Below are 15,577 nucleotides of genomic sequence, written 5' to 3'. Positions count from 1 at the left end.
ACTGAGCTTAGGAACAGGAGTATGTTATGTCTGTGTGTATGTAATGTTTGAGTTGGAAATTTGAAATAAAGTAATTATAAATATATAACTTTTTGTTCTTAATCTCTGTTGGTGTCCCTTACTTTTCGGATTTGTATATCTATATCCATTATGGATATTTGTGTATGTAATGTCTTTAAGTACATTATTATGTACCGGATGTACAAAGTGTAAGTTTCTGTATCTTCAACGGTATCTACAACATCATTCAACAGTAGAACTCCCAAGGCGACAAAGGAAAGATTCCTTCTCTTAAGAAAAGCATCCACCACGCTCAACGATAGCAAACTCAGTCCAGCAACTTGTGTCTAGGAGAGACCATTCCATCACGTCGAAAACGTCCACAATAAAGGGAAGTAAAGCTCAGAAGTCAAAAGACCGTTCGAAAGAAGGAAAATCCACTTCCCCTCCCTGGAGCCCGGGCGAAGACCAGGGCGGTCAAGCTTCGTCCTCGGATCGTGGTGAAAACCAGCCGACTAGGGTGCAACCTAAGCATCCCTCATGTACTCCGACTATAGAAAGCAAGCTTCCGAAGTCAATGCAAAAGCCTCCTAGGTTGGGGGAATAGGATGGGAAATGAGAGCTTGATGAACACAACCAACTCGTCAATGACCGACTCGACTACTACAACGTTGATGATGCTTCCAAGTGCAAGCTGTAAGACCCCAATTTTGTCCCTAAGATCCCTCATGGCATCATAACATTGCATTTGCATTGCCTCAAGGATCATAAGCATCTTGGTTCCCCTTACCTTTGGGTGGGACCTCTTGTGAGTGGTTTGAGATCACCAAGCATGCTTGAATTGTATATTATTACTTTTCTTATTTTGTTTACTAACCAAAAGCACAAAAATATGTCACTAACATTTCTTGTTTGTAGCTTGAGCAATCACAAAGTCAAGAGCTTCAAGGGGATCCTTTGTGCAGAGATATGGCCAAGTGAAGATGATAGCAAACATGGCAATGGTTCCCAAAGCTCTCATCCATCAAATATGCCTCCCTAGCATCTCAATTCATCATTTTGATCAATGCAAGTCAAGGGATTTGAGGTTTGTTTCCCAAGGAAACCCTAATTCATCTGTTCATCAACTGTGCCTTGCTCATGAAGCAACCTCAGCCCATGATCAAATAAAATCAAGGGAAGTTCTTTAAGTCATCATTTCATGCATATTTGAACTTATTTGGGTGTCCTCAATCATCAATTTATCAAGATATGAGTCATGGACTTGAGAAGTTAATCAGTCAATTCATCTGACTATTTTGAAATGCACTGAGACCTAACGTTTTATGTGTTGGGCAAATGGAGATGATCCAAAAAGAAACAATGTTCTTAAGGACAATATGAACAACTTTCATGTTCATCAAAATTTTATTTGAAGCTTGGAAGGTCATCTCCCATTCCAAGACATTATAGGTCATTTTGACTGAAACCCTAATTTTGGATCAACTTCCCAAGAACATAACTCATTCATTTTTTATGATTTTAAGGTGGTATCAAATGCATTGGAAATCTTAAGATGTCTACTTCAAATGTTATGTTGAACAAAATTTCAAAATCTCAAAGGAAATACATGTGATAATGTAAAACATTATAGGTCACTTTGGACCAAATGCATTGAAAGTCAAAAAAGTCCAACTTCAAGTGCCCATAACTTCTTCATAAAAAATCCAAATGATGTAAACTTTAAGTCCATTTTGATTTTCTTGAAAATATCTACAACTTTGATGTTGGAGGTTTTTCCATTTGGAGCTTGCATCATAAAAACAGAGGGGCTTGAACATTGGCCAAATTTGGAAACCTCACCTTTGCATGTTTTGCACCTTACACTTCAAACTCAAAATTCACTAATTTCCACACTTCAAAGGGATTTTTTCCCAACATAACATTTGTTCCTTACATCAAGACCTTTCCAACCATTACTCACATGCTCATGTTTGGATTTGGCAAATGGCATTTTCGAAGAGGAGAAGTTTTAGGCATAATTGTGCATAACATGTTGGAACTCATTACACAAGCCTATGCATTGCCAATTACACGTCCATTTCAGCTCAATTACACTGCAGATTGCATTTGGCATTGAATTTGGGCCTTCTACATGATCATGCAAGCCCATGCAAAGAGTATCCATTTGCCATGCCCACAGATTTGATCACACTTGCCTTGCCCCTCCATCTATAAATAGAAGCATCATTCCATTCAATTTTCATCCATGAGTCAACCTGAAATGCTGCTGAACTGAAAACCAAACCTCTCACCAAAGGAACTATTTCATTTTCATTCAAATTTCTCAGATCCGAAATTCAACTAAATCTGGTTGAATTTCTAGATCTAAAGTTCCTAGACCTCTCTCTCATAGTCCATTGTACTTCTGTTTGGCCAAAGGGAGCAAGGAAGCAAGCTCAGATCACCACAATTCAAAGGTTCTCTTCAACTGGTTTTTTCTTCGAAACTCACTATTTATTGACCTATTTGCTTGGCTATTGTGTTGTCTGAAGTCCTCTCCATAGAGGCATCATTGTTGTGTATTCAATTTTCAAAATCTAACAAGTTCATGATGAACACCATCGAGTTTCAACCTCTATTTTCTCTCACTATCTAGAGTAGAAATGGATGGTACAGGGGTGATGTACATCACCCCAGCTTTAATTTGGTACATAGATCGTGAATTTTGGTTGAGTTTGGATGACCTGCAACTTTGGGCGAAGCTTGAGTGCTCGCCGGAGAAGACGGTGGCGCTGGCCACCGTCCACCATGCCAGATTCAATCTGGATTGTTGGATGCACATCCCACGTTTTAATCTCAGCCACGCGTTTGGATTACTTGATTTAATGCCATGTGTTTCGCTGCTGACTTTGGCCTACCGTGGAAACGCGCTTTTGGACCATTAGATGTTGCCACGTCAATTAATGAGTTCCATCAGACGCTCCTGGTTTTTTTTTATTTTCCTATTTTCTGATTTAATTTCTTTTATTTCTTTTATTTTCAAAAATTCATATCTTCTTCATTTTAAATCCAAAAAATATGGGACCAATTGCATTCTTCTCCAAATAATTTCTAGTTTCTAATTTTGATTTTTAATATTTTTTATTTTGTCATTTGATATTTTTTTGTGAATTTTCTCTTTTCTGGTTATTTTTAATTCATTTTAAATAGTTTTTGATATTCAAAAAATACAAAAATATTTTCCTAACCTATTTGAATGATGATGGATCTATGAAAAATATTCTCATCAATTTTTTAATTGATTTGAGATTTATTTGAGATTTTAGTTCAATTAGGTTATTTTTATTCATTTTTAATTGATTAAAAATAGTTTCTGACTTTTAAAAATGCTGAAATTTTTTGTCAAACTTGGGATAAATCACTTGGATCTTTCAAGGTTGATTTGAAGTGATTTTGAAGTTTGACCTTTCTTTTATTTTTAATTCAAGTTTATTTTAATATTAAAAATGCCAAAAATATTTTGCTTATTGTTTGACCTCCAATCTTCATCCCATTTCTGGATTCTCATTGTTTGACTTTGACTTTCAATGTCATTTGGTCAACACACATGGATTGGTACATTTTATTTCACCTTATGCACTTTATTCTTTCCATTTCCTTTTCCATTATTCATCTCTTTCTTCTTCTTCTTCTTTTTCTTTTTGATCAATGAGTTGAAGGTTGATAAGTTAGCATTGATTAGGGAGACTTAATCTTCCTTGATTCAAATCTAATTCATCTTGATCAATTGATCAAGTGAATGGCCTTGCATTAAGGATATGTTGTTTCCTAAACATGCAAAAGGCTTAAACCAAAACAAGATCAATTCTCTTCTTCTTTTTGGCATGGCAAGTTGTTGGAACTTGGTTCACTAATCAAGACTTGTAACTTGTGTTGTTGCCTACATTATTATTGACCGGCCTCAGATAGTTGTGACTTCTACATAAGTCCAATTACGATTGCTTAACATAGCGCTAAATTTGCCTTATGGCACACTAACTACTAACACTAACTATTAACCATTAACATTTACTTTTGCCCTTTACTTTTATGCAATTTACTATTCCTGCACATATTATCCATTTGCTTTTTCCTTTGCTCACTTGAGCACATGTTTATGTTAATGCAATTTGCCTTTTGCTCACTTGAGCATATACTTGTGTATATACTATTGTGTTTGTGTTTTATTTGATTGTTGTGGACCAAATGCAAAAAATGGACAAAAGGACTTAGACTTTAGGACCTTCCCTATGCAAAATGGAGTCAAAGAGCAACTAGGGCTCATGCCTTTAGAGTGCTATAAATGTCAAAGAGCAACTAGGCCTCATGCCTTTAGAATGCTTAAAGCTTGAAGATGAACATTGAAAGGACCATATTCTAAACTCCCTCTTGTCCATTCTTTGATTTGTAAATAGAACCTTTTGATGTGTGTGTTTCTTTGTGCTAGGGATTCCAACTTGATCCAAATTGGGGAACCATTGCCATGTGCTTCTAAGAGCGAGAGAGATTCAAGATACATTGAGGAACCTTCCAAGAGTTCATTTGATTGTTGATTGCTTGAGTTTATGCTTATGTGATTGCTTATTCCAAAGGATGGGAGCTACTTGGATCATCCATATGATCTTAAGAGAGGAACTCCTTTTGTGGTTTTGTTTCTTATCTCTCACCTTTTGCATTGCTTAAGATCTTAGCCATTCTTCTTCTTCTAAGTCAACTTTGACCATTTTTTGTACATACTTTTCATTGGTACATACAACCCATTCAAATGTCTTTTTGTGGTTTCAATGGCCACTTTCTTAATCAAATTTTTCATAACCTTTAGCTATTAGGTTTGAGTTATCCTTGTGGTAGATGTAATACTCACCTATATCCTTAGTGATGGACAATGAGTCTTCCATGCTTATTATAGGGTTAACCCCTCACTAGCATGTTGAAGCTATCCTCACATGGTGGATTTGTGGTTTTAGGTTGAGTTTTCTCCCTTGGATAACAAAAGACCTTAAGGCTTTTGGACCAATCAATTCACCGACTTCATTTTGAGATTTTTACCCCGAACTACGAGGTTTTGATCCTAATCTTTTTTAAGATGGTACGTAGGCAATGGGTTTATCCATCCAAACACAAAATGTAAATAAACTTGTATATTCTCTTCTCATCTCTTCAATCATGTTTGCACAAACAATTTTTTTCACAAAAAACAACAACCTTACAACAAGTATGAAAAGGGCTCCCTAGGAGTACCTAGGATGTTTTGGGTGCCTAACACCTTCCCATTGCATAACCAACCCCCTTACCCAGATCTCTGACTCTCTTTTACTAGTTTTTGATTCGATAAAACTTTTAGGTTTTTGTTCGCTTTCTAACCATTCCTTTGGATAAATAAAAGTGCGGTGGCGACTCGACTTGTATGGTTTACCTTGGATTTAGTCAATATCTCTAATGGTAACGAATACCCCGCTACAGAAAAGTGGCGACTCTGTTGGGGACTATTTGCCTAGTGGGTTTTGCCTACTTTTCATTTTTTGTTGTATTGTTGTGTATATTGTTTTGTGATATATTTTTGTGCAATTTGGGATTACTGTATTGTATGTATGATTGAATTGCTTGAATATTAATTCCTCGTATGCTTGGTGATCTTTGTGAGATGAGTTCTATACCCGGACTAGAGTGCACTTAGGATAGGAGAATGGCGTAGTCTTGTTGACTTGTGTGGAGTTATTCCTAAGCAAGTTGACTTGCAAGTCCATTCACTTGGTGGAGGTCATGTTGGGATCAATAATGTCACACAAGTAGTTGTGGTTAGACATTACTCTTTCCAATATAGACCTTAGAAGCCAAGGACCTTAGTTTACCAAACCCATCTTGGCCTATTCTTAGGATGTAGTGCGAAAGTCGTTCAAGTGTAAGATTTGATACGATTGTTACGCGATACTACACTCATAAGAGTCTCTCTTGAGAATATATTTGGAATACGAGTAGTCGTTTCTCCGACAATATCCGAAAGATGGGATGATGACTATGGGAACCTCTTGTAGAACATGTTTGGCAGGTTTAAACCCTAGTACACTCCCTTTGGGTGGTTCTTAACCGAAACCCCATGCTCGTGACTCGCAACAAACCCTTGATTCGTGGTTGATCCGTTCATGTATCCTTAATATCAATGGAACTTGGGTGTTGATAAGGTGTAAACCATAATCCACCAAAATGGATGATTGATATTAAGGATGACATGATCCATCCCATGACCTTTGTTTGGTGTGCTTTGCTTGATCCTTGAGTGTGATTGTTGCATTCATGCATTCATGCACCCATTTACATCCATATCATCAATAATGAAGAAAATTTTCAAGGAATTTAAGAGGTCTATTTGCAAATTTCCAGACATGGAAAGACAAAGAAGGAATACAAAGAAGTACAGTTTCAGACAACCAGATTTGAAAGAGTTAAGGAATCTGACATCCTATGTATTAGATCCCTTGGGTTTCAAGGCTCGTTTTGGGAAGCTTCTTCCTCTTCTGACTACTCAGGTGGATGAAGGATTGATGAGTGTATTGGTGCAGTTTTATGATCCTTTGTACCGTTGCTTCACATTTCCGGATTTTCAGCTTTTGCCCACGCTTGAGGGGTATGCCTATCTTATGGGAATACCTATTCTAGATCAGCTACCGTTCAGTGGCTTGGAGAGTATTCCTACTTCTCAAGAGATAGCAGACATGTAGCATATAGATGAATCTCTGGTTGGTGCTCATATGACTACCAAAGGTGGAATTCAAGGTCTCCCTTCTGAATTCCTCGTTGCTCAAGTTGTTATGTATGGGAAGGCCATGAGTGAGGACGCCTTTGAGGCCATATTTGTACTTCTCATCTATAGGTTAGTATTGTTCCCCAACATCGACAAGTTTGTGGATATGAACCCTATTAGGATTTTCTCTACTCTTAATCTCGTTTCGACTCTGTTGGGTGACACTTATTTTTCTTTGCATATGAGGAATGCAAAGGGTGGTGGTGCCATTGTGTGCTATTTGCCTCTGTTGTATAAGTGGTTTATTTCTCACTTACCGCAAACGGTCGCTTTCAAAGAGAACAAGGGATGTCTACGGTGGTCCATGAGGCTCATGTCTCTCACTAATGACGATATCTCTTGGTACAACCGTGTGTATGATGGTGTGCAAATTATCGACTCTTGTGGTGAATTCTCCAATGTACCTCTTCTTGGTACACGTGGTGGGATTAACTGCAACCCTGTTTTGGCACGTCGTCAGCTTGGGTTCCCCCTAAAGGATAAACCCAATAACATTCTGTTAGAGGGTGTGTTCTTTCAGGAGGGTAAAGATCCCCAAGGCTTGAAAGCTAGGATGGTCCGCGCTTGGCGCAAGATTCATAGGAAGGGAAGGAAGGAGTTGGGTCCTAAGAACTGTGTCGCTTTGGAGCCTTACAGTGCTTGGGTTAGGAAGAGAGCGTCTGAGTATCTCATGTCGTACGAGTATCCGAGACCTACACCTTTGGTTATGGTTGGGCCTCCGACCCTCCCTGACCAAGGAGTAGAGGAGTTGAGAGACAAAGACCGTTCACGTGCCTGGATACGAACGAGAAGAGTTGCTTCAGCAGATCAAGGAAAAGGATGCTTTGATTGAGTTCCTCGAGCATCAGGTTATTGATGATCCTAATGATGCATGGACTTCTCTACTTCCTCAGTCTTCCAAGTTCTGGAAGAGGAAGTACGATCGACTCGCCAAGGAGAAAGCAGATATGGAGGCAGCCTATGAGGAGGAGGTAAAGAGGCTTCGTGCATCTTATCTTCCTGTGTCCCGAGCTTTAGATGATTGTTTCTAGGGATCCATAGGATGATTATTTTCGTTTTCTCTTGTATATGGTTACCAATGCTGTACTTCTTTGATGTAAAACTATTTTCCAGATATTAGTGACAAGATACTTTCATATATGATAAATGTTTAATACTTCCAAACATTTGCAAATAGAACTCTAAAATTCCTCTGAAATAAAAACAAATCATATGCACAAGCATTGCATGCATCATGTGCATAAGCAGGTTTTGTTCCCGACTTCTTGTCCTTTGGTCTAACTCTGTGTTCTTCATTTATTTCAAAGACAAGCTGACTCACCGGTACTACACCAGAGCCAATTCTTCAAGACTGATGGATCATCTAGAACAAGAAAACCGCGAGCTGAAGGAAGAAGTAGCCAGGTTGACTACCTTGATGGAGTCATTCTTGGCCGCTCAAAGCCAATCTTCTCCAACACCATTAACTCCTCCCCAGAGGACGGTCATTTCTGAGATCGTAACTTCTATTGTGCCTGCTGCAACGGCTCACTTCGCACCATCTATGCCAGTTGGGTTCCCTTGGGGAATGCCCCCCAACTTTGTACCAGAGGGTTTCGCCCCTACTCTTGCTCCTCTGCCGTCATCTAGCCCGGTCCTTTCAGTGCCACCGCCCGCTGTGCACACGTTACCAAGGGTCGAAGATACCATCTACCACTCTGAGTCATCTGAGGGCCCAGACGTTTATGAAAAGATGGATGATATGAAAGACCAATTCCTTGAGCTTCGCAAGGAACTGAAAACTTTGAGGGGGAAAGACCTCTTTGGTAAAAGTGTTGCTGAGTTGTGCCTTGTGCCTAATGTGAAGTTCCCTATTAAATTCAAAGTGCCTGACTTTGAGAAGTATAAGGGAAACACATGCCCCCTCATCCATCTTGTGATGTACGCTCGCAAGATGTCAACGCAGACTGATAATGACCAACTGCTCATCCATTATTTCCAGGACAGTCTGTCCGGTGCCGCTCTCCGGTGGTACATGGGTTTGGAGAGTTCGAACATCCGATCTTTCAACGATCTTGGCGAGGCCTTCGTCAAGCAATATAAATACAATGTGGATATGGCTCCTGATAGGGACCAGTTGAGGGTGATGTCCCAGAAAGAGAAAGAGACATTCAAAGAATACGCCCAGAGATGGCGCGAATTGGCAGCTCAGATAGTGCCTCCCCTAGAGGAAAAAGAGATGACCAAGATCTTCCTGAAGACCTTGAGCTCATTTTATTACGAGAGGATGATATCCAGTGCTCCCTCAGACTTCACCGAGATGGTGAATATGGGGATGAGATTGGAAGAAGGGGTCCGTGAAGGACGCTTAACTCGGGACGAAGGCTCTTCGGCAAAGAGGTATGGAAGCTTTGCAAAGAAGAAGGAGGGAGAAACACATGTCGTGTCTTCCCACGTGAAAAGAAGACCCTCTGTGAAGAGGAAGATTGTTCGCCCAGTCAACAATCAGCATCAGGTGGCTCAGATAGCACCTGTTTTCAGGGAAGCTCAACATTATCAGCAACCGCAAGCTCAACAATATCAACAACAACAGCAAGCCTATCAACCTCGAAATAACAACAGTGCCAGCACCAGCTATGAGAGGAAGAGGGTCACCTTTGATCCAATTCCGATGACTTATGCTGAACTCTACCCGTCGCTGATCGATAGAAAGTTGATCACGCCGCGAGACCCTCCCACTGTACCTGCTAACCCTCAGTGGTGGTACAAGCCTGAGCTTCATTGTGTGTATCATTCCGGTGCTCCCGGACACGACGTAGAGAACTGTTATCCCTTGAAGACCAAGGTGTAAGACCTTGTGAGAAGTGGGATTCTATTTTTCGAGGACGTAGGTCCGAACGTAAAGAAGAACCCATTGCCCGAGCATGGGAAGTCTGTCAATATGGTCCAGGGCTGCCCTGGCAAGTACAAGGTGAAGTATGTCAGTCATATCCGGCAATCGCTGGTTGAGATGCATAGATTGCTGTGTGACTATAGCCATTATGAACATGACCATGATAGATGCAGAGTCTGTTCTGTCAATCAGAGAGGATGTCGCCAGGTGCGCAAAGATGTGCAAGAGATGTTGGACGAAGGAGTCATTGAGATCCTTCAAAATAGAAATGTTGACGAAGATGAGCTCGAAGTCAATGTAATTTCCCCGGTGTTCCGGATACCTGAGCCTGTTGTCATCAAGTATGATGGTAGCAAGCAGAAGGCTTCTCCTGCCCTCATCATCAAACCTGCCGGACCTGTACCGTACTCCTCTGAGAAAGTGGTTCCTTATCGCTACAATGCTGTAGTAGTAGAGAGTGGGAAAGAGGTGTCCTTGCCCTCCTCATCTGTTGTTAAAATTGCTGATGTCAGTGGGTTGACCCGCAGTGGTCGTGTATTTTCAGCACCGTCAAAGCCTCAAGCTGATGCTCGAGGAAGTGCTAATGCTGATTTTGTTGAACGCCCGCTTGGTAATGCTGTGAGCACTCCGAATCCGGCACTTGTTGTTAATCCCTCCTCTATGTTAAGAACCCCTGCTTCTGCTGGCCCGAGTGGCAATACGAAAGAAGACTGTGATGAGATGCTGAGGCTCATCAAAAGGAGCGAGTACAACATTGTAGACCAGCTTCTACAAACGCCATCCAAAATATATGTGTTGTCATTGCTTTTGAATTCAGAACCACACCGAGAGGCTCTGCAGAAGGTGTTGGATATGGCGTACATGGATCACGATGTCACAATAGAACAATTTAATAGCATTGTTGCAAACATTACCGCTTGTAACAACTTAAGTTTTTGTGACTCTGATCTCCCCGAGGAGGGAAGAGACCACAACTTGGCTTTACACATATCTATGGGTTGCAAAGACGACGCCATGTCCAATGTTCTGGTGGACACTGGGTCATCATTGAACGTATTGCCGAAATCCACTCTTGCGAAGTTGTCATATCAAGGGCCTCCGATGAGGCAGAGTGGAGTAGTTGTGAAGGCTTTCGATGGGTCTCGCAAAACTGTGATTGGAGAAGTTGATCTCCCAGTCAAAATCGGACCAAGTGATTTCCAGATTACCTTCCAGGTTATGGATATTCGCCCATCGTATATCTGTCTTTTAGGCAGACCATGAATTCACGAGGCGGGCGCCGTGACATCCACCCTACACCAAAAATTGAAATTTGTAAAGTATAAGAAGCTGGTGGTGGTAGGGGGAGAAAAGGCTCTCCTGGTTAGCCATTTGTCTTCCTTCTCTTATATAGATGCTGAGGATGAAGTTGGAACTCCGTTCCAAGCTTTATCTATTGCAGAGCCTATTAAGAAGGGAACTTCTTCATTTGCTTCCTACAAAGATGCAAAGTTGGCCATTGAGCATGGCGCAACTGCTGGTTTGGGGAAAATGATTGAGTTAAAAGACAACAAGTCTCGGGCTGGCATAAGTTATTTTTCTGGGGTTTCCAACACGAAAGGGTTGTTCAAAAGTGGAGGTTTCATCCACACCAGTCAAGACGAGGAGGCTGCTGCCATCTTGGAAGAGGACGAAGAGGATTCTGGCAACTTTGTCATCCCTGGAGGGATCTGCAATAATTGGGTCGCTGTGGATATTCCAACAGTTATCCATAAGTCAAAGTAATGTTCATTGTGTTTAAAAACCCTTCGCCCATGCCAAAGGGAGAAGTGATGACATTGTTGGTGCATAAATACAATGATATTTTCATTCAATAAATTCATGTTAAATGTTTGTTTTCCCAATTATTTTCCCTTTTCGCTTTTACATGAAATTGGTGATCACATAAAACCAAAAAAATAGAATAAAATCATTCTTTTCATCTGCATAATGATTTGCCTTGTTTGAATTCTAAAAGCTCTTTATATCCAAAAACATTATGCAGGTTGATCAAACCCATTGAACATAATGACCCAACACCATCTCCCAACTTTGAATTCCCTGTATTTGAGGCGGAAGAAGATGATGATGAAGAGATTCCTGACGAGATTACCCGTCTACTTGAGCATGAAGAGAAAATCATTCAGCCGCATCTTGAGAATCTAGAAAAAGTCAACTTAGGGTCTGAGGATTGTGTGCGAGAAGTGAAGATTGGAGCACTCCTGGAAGAGTCTGTTAAGAAGGGGTTGATTGAGTTGCTACGAGAATATGTCGATGTCTTTGCCTGGTCATATGAAGACATGCCTGGTCTAGATACTGATATTGTACAACATTTCCTACCTTTGAAACCTGAGTGCGTGCCTGTGAAGCAGAAGCTCAGAAGAACTCATCCTGATATGGCAGTAAAGATCAAAGAGGAAGTTCAAAAGCAAATTGACGCGGGGTTTCTGGTGACTTCTACGTATCCTCAGTGGGTGGCCAGTATCGTGCCCGTGCCTAAGAAAGATGGAAAAGCCCGGATGTGTGTGGACTATAGAGACTTGAATAAAGCTAGTCCGAAAGATGATTTCCCTCTACCACACATTGATATGTTGGTAGATAATACAACTAAATTTAATGTCTTCTCATTTATGGATGGATTTTCCGGATATAATCAAATTAAAATGGCACCCGAGGATATGGAAAAGACAACATTCATCACACCTTGGGGAACATTCTGTTATCGAGTGATGCCCTTCGATTTGAAGAACGCCGGAGCCACGTATCAACGAGCTATGACCACCTTGTTTCATGATATGATGCATAAGGAGATTGAGGTGTATGTTGATGATATGATTGCGAAGTCAAGAGCGGAAGTTGAACATGTAGGGCACCTGTTGAAGCTTTTTCAGCGTTTGAGAAAGTATCAGCTTCGTCTGAATCCCAACAAGTGTATATTTGGAGTCCGTTCCGGTAAGTTATTGGGCTTTATTGTCAGTGAAAGGGGTATTGAAGTTGATCCTACAAAGGTCAAAGCAATACAAGAGATGCTTGCGCCCAAGACTGAGAAGCAAGTCCGAGGTTTTCTTGGCCGCTTGAATTACATTTCCAGATTCATATCTCACATGACTGCCACATGTTCGCCGATATTCAAGCTCCTCCGGAAAGATCAGTCCCATGATTTGACCGAGGATTTCCAGAAAGCTTTTGACAGTATTAAAGAGTATCTGTCTGAGCCTCCTATTCTGTCTCCGCCTGTGGAAGGGAGACCATTGATTATGTATCTAACTGTTCTTAAAGACTCGATGGGTTGTGTCCTTGGTCAGCAAGACGAATCAGGAAAGAAAGAATATGTTATTTACTACTTGAGAAAGAAGTTCACTGATTGTGAGTCTCGATACTCAATGCTTGAGAAAACATGTTGTGCTTTGGCTTGGGCTGCTAAGCGCTTACGCCTATATGTTAAATCATACGACCTGGTTGATATCCAGAATGGATCCAATCAAGTATATCTTTGAGAAGCCTGCTTTAACTGGGAGGATTGCCCGTTGGCAGATGTTGTTACCTGAGTATGATATCGAGTATCGAGCTCAGAAGGCCATTAAAGGTAGTATTTTGGCTTACCACTTGGCACATCAGCCGATTGAGGATTATCAGTTAGTTCAGTAGGACTTCCCGGATGAGGAGATTCTGTATTTGAAAATGAAAGATTGTGATGAGCCTACGCTCGATGAAGGGCCAAAGCCTGGATCCCGTTGGAGCACGGTATTTGATGGCGCTGTAAATCAATATGGAAATGGTATTGAGGCAGTGATTATTACCCCTCAGGGCACACAATTCCCTTTCACAACAAGGCTAACTTTCAAATGCACGAATAATATGGCTGAGTATGAGGCCTGTATTATGGGATTGGAGGAATGCATTGATCTAAGGATCAAGAATCTTGATGTTTATGGTGATTCGGCCCTCGTTGTTAATCAGATTAAGGGTGAATGGGAAACGAATCAGCCTGGCCTCATTCCATATAGGGATTATGTGAGGAGGATTTCAACGTTCTTTACTGAGGTTGACTTCCATCATATCCCTCGAGATGAGAATCGGATGGCAGACGCTCTCGCTACACTTGCTTCGATGATTGTGGTAAGACTTTGGAATGAAGATCCCAATATCACTGTGATGCGCTTGGACAGACCAGCTCATGTATTTGCAGTAGAAGAAGTAAAAGATGATAAGCCGTGGTATCATGATATCAAGTGTTTCCTTCAGAGCCAGATTTACCCGCCTGGGGCATCTGTGAAAGATAGGAAGACTTTGAGGAGATTGTCAGGCAGTTTTTACCTCAATGGTGATGTACTCTACAAGAGAAATTTTGACACGGTGTTGCTCAGATGCGTGGATAGACACGAAGCAGACCTGTTGATGACTGAGGTTCATGAGGGTTCATTTGGTACTCATTCCAATGGACACGCCATGGCTAGAAAGATGTTGAGAGCAGGCTACTATTGGCTGATAATGGAGTCTGACTGCTACAAATATGTGAAGAAATGCCATAAGTGTCAGATTTATGCGGATAAGATTCATATTCCCCCAACACTTCTGAATGTGATTTCATCACCATGGCCTTTCTCCATGTGGGGAATTGACATGATTGGCATGATAGAACCGAAAGCGTCCAATGGACACAGATTTATTCTCGTGGCAATTGATTACTTCATTAAGTGGGTTGAAGCAGCATCATATGCTAATGTGACCAGGCAGGTGGTTGTGAAGTTTATCAAGAATCAACTCATATGCCGATATGGTGTGCCAGATAAGATCATTACTGATAATGGATCTAACCTGAACAACAAGATGATGAAAGAGCTATGTAGTGAGTTCAAGATTGCGCATCATAATTCTTCTCCTTACAAACTCAAGATGAATGGGGCTGTTGAAGCTGCTAATAAGAATATCAAGAAGATTATCCAGAAGATGGTTGTCACGTATAAAGATTGGCATGAGATGCTGCCGTTTGCTTTACATGGATATCGTACCTCTGTTCGCACTTCGACAGGGGCAACCCCTTTCTCTCTCGTTTATGGCATGGAGGCTGTACTCCCAGTAGAGGTGGAGATCCCATCAATGAGAGTCTTGATGGAAGCCAAGTTGACCGATGCTGAATGGGTTCAGAGTCGTTATGACCAGTTGAATTTGATAGAAGAAAAGAGATTGACTGCCATGTGCCATGGCCAATTATATCAACAAAGGATGAAGAAAGCCTTTGATAAGAAGGTCAAGCCTCGTGTGTTCCGAGAAGGTGACCTTGGGCTCAAGAAAGTCTTGTCTTTCGTGCCCGATTCCAGGGGCAAGTGGACTCCAAACTATGAAGGTCCATATGTTGTTAAGAGAGCCTTTTCAGGCGGTGCTTTGACACTTACAACTATGGATGGGGAGGATTTCACTCGTCCTGTGAATTCAGATGCAGTCAAGAAATACTTCGCCTAAAAATAAAAACAGAATAACTCGCTAAGTTGAAAACCCGAAAGGGCGGCTTAGGCAAAAATGAGTGTCTCGGTGGATTGAAAACCCGAAAGGGCGATCCAGGAAAAAGTTAGAGACATATAAAAAAGGTGAATATGTATCCCACTAGATTGAGTACCTCACCGTGGGGCAATCTAGGCAAAAATTAGGGATTTGGCAAGTAACTGCATCCTGATAAGACTTTGTTCTACAACTGTTATCCGTCAAAGATTCTCGCCCATTCATCATCAACCAAAGCTTCAAATACATCGGATTCAGAATTGGTGGAGAAATGGTCATTATGTTCAATGTAGCCCTTTTCCAATATATATCACCAATCTCAAATTTGTAAAGATCTATGGAGTCTTGCCATTTGCAGACTACCA

Source organism: Lathyrus oleraceus, chromosome 4, assembly GCF_024323335.1.
Source record: "Lathyrus oleraceus cultivar Zhongwan6 chromosome 4, CAAS_Psat_ZW6_1.0, whole genome shotgun sequence".
Taxonomy (NCBI): Eukaryota; Viridiplantae; Streptophyta; class Magnoliopsida; order Fabales; family Fabaceae; genus Lathyrus; species Lathyrus oleraceus.
Note: the sequence above shows the minus strand (reverse complement) of the source record.